Source organism: Limulus polyphemus, unplaced genomic scaffold (genome assembly GCF_000517525.1).
Source record: "Limulus polyphemus unplaced genomic scaffold, Limulus_polyphemus-2.1.2 Scaffold519, whole genome shotgun sequence".
Taxonomy (NCBI): domain Eukaryota; kingdom Metazoa; phylum Arthropoda; class Merostomata; order Xiphosura; family Limulidae; genus Limulus; species Limulus polyphemus.
Window position 1 is genome coordinate 164653 of NW_013666129.1, and position 12693 is coordinate 177345.

The window sequence follows — 12693 nt, forward strand, 5'->3', positions numbered from 1 at the left end:
CCACATATTAAGTTTAGAATTATCTTTAAATATAAAGACAGGATTTCTACAACACAACGCTCTTATGGCATATATATATATATATATATATGTACAAGGTGTAACTTTGGCTATGTAGGCTCTACAATACGTTGTCTGAGCTCACGTATTAAAGAGCCTGCGCAAAACACAGCATATAATCAGTCGTCCATCTTTCGCCACTGTTTACAAGACTGTGACACAAATGTCACTTCTAAAAACTTAAACCCCTTGGGGAGTGTAAATGGCAAAGAAATGCTATGCACTGAGGAAAGTTTGTGGATACACAAGATGCGTCCTGAATTAAATGTTAATCAAACACCTTCACCTTTGCTCCTGGAAGATAGGAAGATATAATGGAAGTGATACCTTCAGTTTGGAATCATTTCCAGAGTCAACAGGCGGAATAGCGAACAAAAAACCATTGATCCTGCTACCCATTTAAAATGACCAGCCTTGAACACATTAAGTAATCTTCCAGCTGAGAATAATAAGAATTTTCAAGTGTTAATAGCTGCCTTATCCAACAGGTTCAGAGTGATACACCAGAGGGAAGTATCCAAAATGATATGATTCGAGTCAAATCTGGGTAAGGCATTGCAAAATGTGAGGCTGTAGATGTAGTACTTCGACATCAAAGAACATCAGAAGTACTCACCTTTGAAGAAAGATGTAGAAAGTCCAAAACTTACAATCTCACATTCAAAAATTGTATGAATTGAGCTATAGATGTCTTACAATTGATCAGTGTCGATTGTTACATAACTTATTTATTGAATATTAAGACACGTTCTCCACTGCACCTCAAACAAATAAAATATCACACAATATAGATACTAAATATGCAACCACAATATATCAGTTTGCCAGATGACTTCTAATTGTAAAACAGGCTAAGGCTTTCAAAAAAGGTAGAAGCCTTAAAGGAACAGAGAGTGATAGAACCGAGTACTAGTCTTTCAGCATCATTTGTTGTACTTGTAGAAAACAAGGATGGATCTACAAGGTTCTGTATGTACTATTGAAAGGTGAGTGAAAGGTGAGTGCTTACTTACTGCCCAGTAGTTACTCTCCTTTGGATGCTCTATCGGGATCGAAATAGTTTTCAACATTGGATCTTAAGAGTGAATATTTGCAAGTGGTAGTTGCCAAAGCAGGTAGAGAAATAAAATGGATTGTAGGAATTTGTCATGTTGCCATTTAGATCATGTAATGCTCCTGTTTTTATTATAATGATTAAATGAGTGAGCTCTGTCTGATCTACCCTGGACTCATCTACTTGAAGAAAACAAAATGATAATGCTTATGAAGGGCTAAAGAAGATTCTGAATCAGTGGATGAAAGAGAACCTAAAGCTGGATCTCAAGAAGTATGAATTATTGCATCAACACATGAGTTCCTTGGAGCACTTACACAGTATCCATCGAAAATTGACCCTGTCCAGAATTGACATCATCAAAGGGCCTGCCTGTAATGGCTCAATAGAAAGTAGTAAGCTTATAATGCTAGAAATTATCTTTCGATATCCATGATGGACAGAGCAATAGTTTATTGTGTAGCTTTACACTTAATAACAATTAAACCAAACTGAAGAGCGAGAATGAGGTAAGAAGATTTATTGGACTGTGCTCTCACTGATGTTGTTTTGTAAAATATTTTCATGACATGCTTGTCTTCTATACAATCTACTTGAAAAGCTAAGTATGTCTTGTTAGATTTCTGATTGTGAACAAACATTCGACAGTGTGAAGAAGGAATTGATCACTACTTTACTACTGACATATCCATCACTGAAAGATCTACCCGTTTTAGACACAGGTGGCAGTGATTTTGCAGTAAGACCAGTTTTGTCACAAGTATAGAAAAAACAAGTGATTGCCTACTATCGCATGGCAATGAATGCTGTAGAAGGGTAGTATACAACTGCAAAGGAGCTATTAAGTTTTAGCTGAGCCCGAGTCCCTTCCATCATTATCCATATAGACAAAAGTTTATGTTCCAGATAGATCACGCATCTCTGAAGTGGTTGATGAATTAAGAACATTTATGATATAAATATAATAAAGTTCATTCAGATTTATTTGATAATTTGTATCAAAAATTGATGCAAATGCTTGAAAAAATACATAGAGAAAGAACATGAAGTCCAAAAGAGGTAATACAAATCATTACACCTATTTCTTCTATAATGCATTACATATACTGTACTAGATATAAAGACAATAAATTTAACAATGTTTCTCTTTTAAAGACTCACTTTTCCTCTTTTTTACCGAGTTATGACCGAATGTTCACGTTCTATTTCCCTCCCTTCACCTACAACTAGAATTTTTTTGGATCTGAGCTCCGTCTCTCCAAATGGTTTCTGCAAGGTCTTATAATTAAAGGCTTGAAGTGTAGGGAAAAAAACTTTGCTACAACCCTCCAATTTTCATTGCAGCTTAACTCATGTATATAACCAGTCTCTAATTGTAAAAAAATAAATAAAGAATTCCTCATGATACTGTAAATTTATCATCTTGATGAAAGCCAGTTTAAGATATTTCACTAATATTATTATTCTATAATCAGAACATAATCTTTTGGATGAAATGATAACATTCTCCTCATTAGAACAGTGGCTCTCTAAATCACCTTGCCATTAAGACCAAATATCATTCCCTTTAGTGGGATTCAACTTTTAATGTCGACAAAACAAAATCAGGTTACTTAATTATGCAAAATATTTTATTTTAGATGAAAATCATATATTACCGGTGTTATACAAGACATTTGCAGATTAAACCATGAAAACAGTGTTTACATTTGATCTGATATATTTAATTGATGTTGACTTCAGAAAAATATGACAAGCTATGATATTACAAATTATACAAACTTTCATGTGAAATAAAGTTAAGTTTTAAATAGGTCAACTTTATGGGTATATACTTAAGTAATTAAAAACAAATGAGACATTTCAGTTTTCTTTACCATTTCATTACCTGGCATTGTCTAATCCGCTTACCATGATATATGTCAAATATTTGCTGTGTTACATCTCTGTTCGTTTGTTAATTTCCCGTATAATTTCTTCCGAAAAACTTCAGCGATACAAGTCCTTTCTTAAATAAAACTAGTTTATTCTTTCTCAATACAACTTTGCAATACACTTAATTTCCACAGTCACTTTAACTTAAACACACGCTAGAATTCACAACGATTCACGCACTTTACTTACGGCTTGACTCGATTATCTGTCTCTATATCTCTCTGTCTGCAATTATTCTCTTTATGCCGTCACTTCATTTGCCGGCTTATATATTTTATATATATATAAAATAGAGGGCGCGTAGAGAAGACTAGAGTTGCTACGAACAGACATGATCCTTCTAGAATTTCATGGCGTGTTACTAGCGTCACGTGACTTCCTATGTCGTAACAGCTGTAAGTACCTGTGCGTCTTACTGTACCATGTACATACCTAAATTTTCACAACCAGTACATTTTCCCATCATGGACTCTTCAATACAGTTCATAATTGTTCTTTTTCAACTTGTATAAATTTACAATTGTGCAATAATTTTAGTCTACCTGCATTTTAAATAGAAAATCAAAAGATTCAAATATATATATCCAATTTTCTTTCAATACCTAAAATATTTTTTTCTGAAAACGTACATGTGGATAATTTATGTAAGTTCACAAATCTTATAAAAATAATTAAATAGAGAAATACCAAGGGCACAGGCCGGACTTTTCTACCTGAGTACAGTACACTACAGTAGATTAATTTCAAGACCACTGCAGGAATATACTTATCTACAGCATAATCAACAATTTTCACCATTAAATAGACAATAAATAATTATATGCTAGCCAAATCCTGCTATTTCATGTAAGAATCATTTCATTTTCATCTGAACCTACAAATACACAATCGGCATTGCGCAAAACATTTATACATCTAATACACTTAACCGATATTTCACACATACATTAATGCGTTGTTGCTTTTTTTTGTTCAAGCAACACAAAATACTTTGGGGCACTTGTAGTACATACTGATTTTTTATCATAATGACAATGACAGCTCAAGGATTTTGGACTGGAAGGGGGTCACCTACAAAAAATGCAATCTCTCATGTAATTCTGAGAATGAGTCTATTGACAGTATTAGGCCTATGTTTGAATATTTTCCCAGATAAGCCATAACTCATTACTCATCAGACTAGACTAGTCTTAAACCACACAAATTAACCCTCATTTACTCTTTTATCCATTAAGCGAAGTGGTATGTTTAATAAACTTGACACTAAATGATAACATCAAAAATGAATGTACACAGAACTTGTATCTGTAGACAGTGTATATGAGTACTTAATATTGTCAGCATTTCAAAGTAATAGCTGCCAAACTGTCATGTCGACTTGTGTAGGTGAAATGCCTTCCAAAAAAAGAATCGCATATATACTTTTAAACAAGATGTAAACATCTACACCAGTTCGATGTCGCCAACATGTCCACGGCGATTTCGCCCATTGTAATTCAATATGTTATAAAAAAAAATGGTTTTACTTACTCGTGGAATATAACACCCTTCGCCTTCGACTCTTGGTTACGGTATATATAACACTTAATTGTATAGCTTTGTGTTCCCTTCGTTCTTCCTGGTTGTGACTTAGACGGATGACTATAACTCTCAGCCATATTGCATTGTCTGCCAATTCGAACTTCAACACATAGCAATGGCGACCGCATGTGCACATGCTTCTCAATGATAAAGAGTAGTGGCTGACTAATCTAGTGTTTTTACTTATATCTATGGTTATACTACCTGGCGAAGGGCTTCTGCCCGAAACGTTGCAAGTAATAGTAAAAAAGTTTTTGTTATAGACGTGCGTTTTAACATTTTTGAACACTTTTTCGATTTTTTTCACGTCTTGCGGTCTTTTCAACTGTGTTTATAGATAAGCAATTTTGCATTCTTTTCATTGTACTACAAGAAACAAAAAAATGCAAATTAAAGTTTCAGGTTTCACGTGGTTTATTACGTCAAGTCCTGATAACACATATCTGTTGTCCTCATTTGACATTCTTTCACATATTAACTGCTCTTTTTCACATTAATTAGTAACAAATGTTCAACTAATAATGTAGTATTGTTTCCTTTACCAACAAAAAAAACGAAAGAGTTTCATTTGAATACTTTATCTTTGGTTTTTGAAAGCAGTCTCCATAAAATGGCATCAAAAAAAAGTTTGGTGTTGGAAAAGACACTGATCTGTCAAGAACCCTTGACCTTGCTTAATTTGCATATTATAATGACTCTAGAACTTGATGTAACTTAGCATATGGATAGTATATCTTCATCTGCTGCAAAATCTGTGCAATTCCTGCAGTCTTTGAGCGCCTACAAGGAAAAAATAATTTATTTTATAAATAGAGGGTGCCCTTCATATGGGCTGAACTTTACATGTTAATTTCTCGTTAACGTGCAACAAATTTTTAGTTAAAATTTTTTTATTAGTTGACATGTTATTACCATTAGGAAAATCAAGTTTTCATGTTGCCCCCCCCCCCGACATGGAGTACGAAAATTTCAAAACAAAGGGATTTCAAGGCTTTGGCCCACAGTCTATAATATTGTTCGAAAGGTTTGGACGTCATTGTAAAGAAGTTAAAAAGGGGAAAACAAACTAATGTGTTTTAGTTATGTGGACTGAATGCTGAAATATTTTCACCGGATAATTTAAAAGAACCCACCAACGAAAGAAGACCAATACATCAGTATCATTAAGCACGGAGTGTTTAATATGTAGGGATGGGTCGGGAAAAAAAATGGCCGAAGCATATTATGTATTGATCATAATAGTCTCAAAACTCTCTTATAACTTTTATAAATACCTAACTTAGGTTTTCTAGGATTTCACAAGCTATTAAGACCTTCGGTTTAGCCAAAAAACATCACTAAACTAGAGAACCAGCGAGTACTGTAACAGCTACATTTTCTGCTGATTATTCTGATTCTGGCATCAGAAGGGTTAGCTCACAAAATACTTGAACTGTGGTGATGATTCACACATCAAAATGTTGCATTTTAACTTTGGAAGTGCAGAAGCAGTATAGTATTTCACAAACTTCAATACATGGTGTCCATCAAGCAACTTATCATGCTATGCTAAAACTGCTGCCTTCATAGCAACTGCCATTCATCATAAAATATTCATTGGTATTGTTTTTTTAAAAAAAGAGGTGAAACAGGTAATAGTTTTTAAAATAAGGATGATGTAGGGATAGCAATGCAAAAAAGTACAGAAACAAGGTAGGGATGAATACATAAAACCATACAAAAAGCCCTACATAAGTTGCCACTGAGTCAATATTACAAGCTTATTGGAATTAGCCATTGTAAGACTTTATAGCAATATTCAGTTGTAGATAAAATATTTTGTTACTTATGTAGGGATATTCGTATGGTTTCGTGTATTCATCCCTACATTATTTCTGTATTTTTGGCATTGCCATCCCTACATCATCCTTATATTTTTCAAAATTATTTATTACCTGTATATCATAGAGTTGGTATACTCTATATGTAGAGAGAGCCAAGGTACGTAATAGGCATAATACAAATATGCACGCTAAAAATCAACAATGACAGAGAGCTTTACCTTAAAGATGATTGTCACTCGCTTTTATTTATTTCTCTACCCAACAAACTTCAAAAACAAGGCAAGAAACCATCGTTAAGATTCCAAACCAGAAAGTGACCAACCTATCAAATTGTCATCTTTCTTCTTGTTTCAGTCGAGATAACTCTACAACTACATTATCATTAAAGCCAGCTTAAACCTAAGTCCACTCTATGTGTTTTTGGACAGTGCACGATGTCATCGCTTAGTCGTAATAGCTATTAGTAATTGAAAATAAATTATAATTTTAGTAAAAACGATGTTATAATTACCCTTTAAAGATAGCTTTTTTACAGAAATATGGTGTTCCTTTAATTAAAGTGTTTAAGTACAGGGTAAAATAGGAATTATTATAGGAATAGATGACTGTAACATGTAAAATACTCAATGCTTTGTGTACTATATAGTTGGTGTCTTTCAGTCGAGATAACTTTACAACTATTTTATCACTAACATCAGTTTAAACCTAAATCCACTCTATGTGTTTCTGGGCAGTGCACGATGTCATCGCTCAGTTGTAATAACTAGTAGTAATTACGAAAATATCAAAATTATAATGTAAACTATGTTAATATTATCCTTTGAAGTTAGCTTTCTTTTACAGAAATCTGATGTTCCTTTAAAAAGCTTAAGAACAGGGTGAAACAGGAATTACCAGTCAATAATACGTGAACATTAGATGACTGTAACATGTAGAATACTCAATACTTTGTCCAATCGGTGTCTTTAGAGAGCGAACCCCTATATTTTGTATGAATTGAAGGGGTAAAAACAATCAATACACATAATATTAAAATTTGTTACACACATTTATAGAATACATTAACTATCAGTCAGGGGAAAAAACGTCACAAAATAAGTAATAAAAAGCATTTAGTAAATGTAAAATGATGTAGGGATGACAGTACAAAAAAAGAATGCAACACGATTATTATGTATTTTATGTACTTCCAGACAGCTTGTTATATAGATTGGGCTTCATTAATTTATAAAATACCCTTATACTTCCATCTAAATATTTTAGTTTTTGTCAAGAGTTATCGATTTCATATATTTTATTCAGATAAGTAAAAAAATCCTAACACAAGTTTCTGTAATTTGATTGCCCTTAAATACATATTTGTAGGCTAATTTTAAATTGCTTTAATTCTGATGCTGGCTAGAAGGCAAATGGCATTAACATCAAGTAAATTTATAAAAGTAGACCTAGAACACCTAAAATGCTCTTGATTTTTTAATGTTAGAGAGATTTTGCAAAATATCAAGAAACAAGACTGCAATATGAATGAAAGAATCAGTGAAGCATTGGGTTCAGTTTTCAGTTATTAGAGTGTCAGTCAAAGTGAAGTTTTCACATATTCAGTTACTCAATCAATTAGCATTGATATTTTACGAGTAGGTTTATTTGAACATTAGTCGTAGTACCATGAGCCAGTACATTTCTTTTGAAAGTGAAATTTTTATTGGTGAACTTAGCCCTAGAATTTTATACAAGTGAGAGTAGTCTATAACAAACGTTAAGGAAGGAATAAACTAATTTTTTTACGGCCATGTGAACTGGATTTTATATTATTTTCATGTAATTCAACCAACGAAAGAACACCTTACAACAATATCCTAGGGATATTTAAAAGCATTGTAAGCCTGATTCAAAGACATACTTATTATCATAAGCTATGTTTTTATGTCATTTAAATGTTTATATTTTGTTCACCAGTGGCAGCTTCCGACACCTGATGCGTGTGGCATAATGCCTAGAATCGTGCCTCTTGAAAGTTTTAGAAACAAGGTAAGCAGTGAACAAATACAAATTATGTTATAGATTGTTGAACGATTCAGTAGACTGTTACAGTGGTAGATTATATTATTAAGTTTAGTAACTTTATTAGTCAGTTTATCTGATACTTAAACTTCCTGACTATTGAGCTACTGTTTCGATGAAGAAATAGAGATATGAGAAGAATATAGTAGACCAGATACGATAAGCAAGCAAGTAACTGTTCAGCATTGTTTTTGAAGTTAGAATTATCGTTAGTTCGTGAAACTGTGTAATTTATCAAACCTTTAATTGAAAAATCAACACATATTCGTTATCATTAAGTAGATTGGACTCTGCATTAATGTTTGCTGAATAATCAAAAGAGCTCACACAACAATAGACACGCAAAATAATAATAAAGACTATCAAGATAAATTGCAAAAGAACAGAATCCACAAAGATAGCTAATCCAAGTCACATGTTACCAGCTTTCATTGGTTTTGGAAGCATATTAGCGGGAGAAAGGCTTAATGGTTAGCTTCAGAGAATACTTAATTATATATTCCAGTCTGGACTACTTCTAGAGCATCACAAGTGATTCCCTCGACCTCAGTGAGGAGACGGTAAGGTCGTTCCAGCTTTGTACCATGGCCCACATAAGAGAAAACAACCAAAACGATTTTGTGACTGAATAGTTTAGGGACAGTAAATGAATAAAGAAATACTATATTGTTAATTTAAAAAAATGATTGTACTTTGTTTCATGTTTTATATTATTTATTTCATGATAGTAATATTTATACATTGTTAACTGTGAAGCGCCATTATGTCATGAACCAAGATAGTGTTCATAATAAGGATAGGAAGGAATTGCACAAAATCCTAATAGAATGTTCGCACAAAGTACAGATTCACTTCAAACAATACTTTAAAACCATTACCATTGACTGCTGAGGCTGTACACATATAAAAATGCAGAAAAATAGCACGCATGTTCTTCTTCTTATTATTATTCTCTTGCCAGCCTACAGCAAAAACGGCTTAGTATATTGCACCCAAACCTTTTGTAGAATACTAAATAAGGTACTGCGAATGTCGCAGGTGTATTTAAAAGTAGATTTGTTTCTTCTAAAGTTTACATAAGCTAAAAAAAATAACTCTACGGTAAAAATGTTATCATTACCCTTGAAGTTGGGCCCATCATGGCCAGGTGGTTAGGGCACTTGACAATCTGCAGGTCGCGGGTTCGAATCCCCGTTACACCAAACATGCTCGCCCTTTCAGCCGTTATAATGTGACTACTCAATAGAGTAGCCCAAGAGTTGGCCGTGGGTGGTGATGAATAGCTGCCTTCCCTCTAGTCTTACACTGCTAAATTATTGACGGCTAGCGCAGACAGCCCTCGCGTAGCTTTACTCGAAATTCATAACAAACCAAACCCTTGAAGTTAGCTTTCTTACAGACATCTGACGTAACTTTAAAAGGCTTAAGTATACGGTGAAATAGGAATTAATCACCTAGAATTTCATTTGGTGGAGTCAAAATATCTGTTTCCTTACTTTTTTACGACCCCGATTTGCAGGTTTTCAAATTCCCCCATTTTTATTTATCTTGTTTGCTGACTTTCTTTATGCTCAACTATAGGAAAAGAATTAATTGATATGATATTTAACTTTATATATTGTAATGATAATAACCATAGTAGCTAGCTGATATGGTTCATGATGATTTACTGTAGCTATTGACTATTTGGTCGCATTAGATCGAGATGTAAAATGTTAAGCTGCAGCTAGAGCTTGTCATGGAGACTTGTTCGAGAATATAGTGAGCATTTATAGTTTCTGTGTAACTAAATTCTCTATATATAATACCTAGACTACTCTCACTAAGTGCGTATAAAATTTTCCCAATAGAAAAACAGCCTTTCAAATAATATATATATGTCTAAAACATCGCTTTGAATAAACCCTCTTGTCTTTAAAAGTAACTATTCTACAAATGTGTGTAATATATTTTATTGTTATGTGTATTGATATTTTTTTTCACTCCTTTACTTCATACATAATATAGGGGTTGGCTCCCTAAAGACATTGATTGTATAGTGTACAAACCGTTGAGTATCTACATGTTAGTCATCTAATGTTCATGTATTATTGGCTGGAGCATGGGGCCAAAATAGGGGTTTGTAATTTGAGTAAATAATATTTACAGTATCTCCAGCCTTGTCTCCTGGTGAGACAAAAGTAAGTCTTCATATTTACAACGCTTAAAATCAGGGGTTGAATTCCTCTCGGTGGACACAACAGATATCCCGTTGTGGCTTTGCTATAAAAAACCACACACATCTCCAACCTTATTTATTTACTTTTTTACGATCGCTATTTGCAGGTTTTTAAATTCTCATTTTTTCATTTATATTAGCATTAATTATGTGTCTAGTGCACACACGCATATAAAATTTCGATTTATAAATTCAATTGTTCTAACTCTATTTCAATTATTTTTTTATTCAGAAATATTATGAAAATGATATTTTTTATCATTTATTTTGTCTGTTTCGCAAAGCGTGTATTTGTGTGTGTGTGTTTCATGGCAAAGCCACATTTGGCTATTTGCCGCGTCCACCGCGGGAATCGAGCCCAGGATTTTTGCGTTGTAATTCCGTAAACTTACCATTGACTCACCGGGAGACACTTGACAAAACAAAACGAGAACTGTTCGAACTCACATTCCTGCACAATTCTGAGGAGTCTTGCCTGTAAACAATATAATCATCGATTATTTTAAATCTGTTTGGCCATCGTAAAATATAGGTTTATGCTTGCTGAGAAAGTATTATCATTACAACATCTCATTTCTACCCTTTTAGAACCTAACGGCATGTGATGGGAACAACTGTTAATGAAGATCAGCTTTGAAAATAGGTACAGGCAAAGTTTAACTGCTATTGGGTAGAGTGCCAGTGTAAAGTGTAAAAAGTGGTATGATCAGTAATTTATAGTTTTGTGGAAATGTGATAAGATGTAACTCCTGCAGAAAAGATAAACAGAATTTAGTGGAAAGTTTAGAATAACATATCTGGGAATTATTTTATAGATTACTTAGATGTTATAAGTTCGTTTCTTATAATATAATGTTAAGTTATATAAATTTTTAAAGCCACGGAAATTTTCTTCTATTAGGTCAGTCTAGTTAGGTTAGAAAATTTAGTAAGCAATGACATAATATGTCAATTCCTTAAACTATTGCCCCCCCCCCGTGGTGGGCAGAGCACAAATAGCCCTTTTGTAGCTTTGTGCTTAACTACAAACAAACAAACAAACCTTAATTTATTATTTATTAAATATATTTGGGCCCCTGGGTCTGAAGGCTTATAACGCTAAAAATCGGATTTTGATATATGTGGCTGGCAGAACATATACAGCCCTTTGTGTAACTTTATGCTTAACACCAAAACGAATAAACAAACGAATGTTATTAAATTTACTGTATTCACACAACGTAGCCAAATCAACTGATTTACTAGTTATTCAAAATAAACTATAATTTATTAGATATAAACTGATTTCGATCAAGAATAAGTTTAGTAAAATATATTGTTAGTTAGGGTGACCTGACGCCATGGTGACAGGTCTGATGGGTGATTATCGATAAATTATTGTCAGTGTTTTCTGTATTTTGTACCATTTATGGCGGAAAACTACAATAGGTAAAATGAAGAATCAAAAGAAACACGTCAATGAAGTTGAAAATGATTGCATATGTAGAAGAGAACTTTCTGATCATCAAAAAAAAAATTATGGGAAGAAAGAAAGTGTATTTAATGTTTTTTTTTGTTTTTGTTTTAAACATTGCCTCTCTAAAAACGTTTGAAAATTTCCCAACCTAAAAATTGATAGAAAAAATTAATCGAATTGTATTATTTTTTAAGCCGAAACTAAATACTATTTAATAAATTTTTATTAAGATTCATAAGTTCGTCATTTCTTTCCTCTGTAAGAAGGGGAAAATATCAGAGGATGTCAGTATCAATCCTCCCTGGTCTGCAAAATACCACAGGCTAAGTTGTAAAGAAATATTTTGGTGACATTATCAAATATTTCTTTTTTGTGAACTTTAACCTTTATTTATGCTCTTGACAAAGTGCCTTAGAACTTTGTTAGCGTGGAAATGTAATTTATAAGATAATGAACTTATTGTTATGTCTCCGTTTGTTAATTGATTTTTCCGTAACTTCGTTCC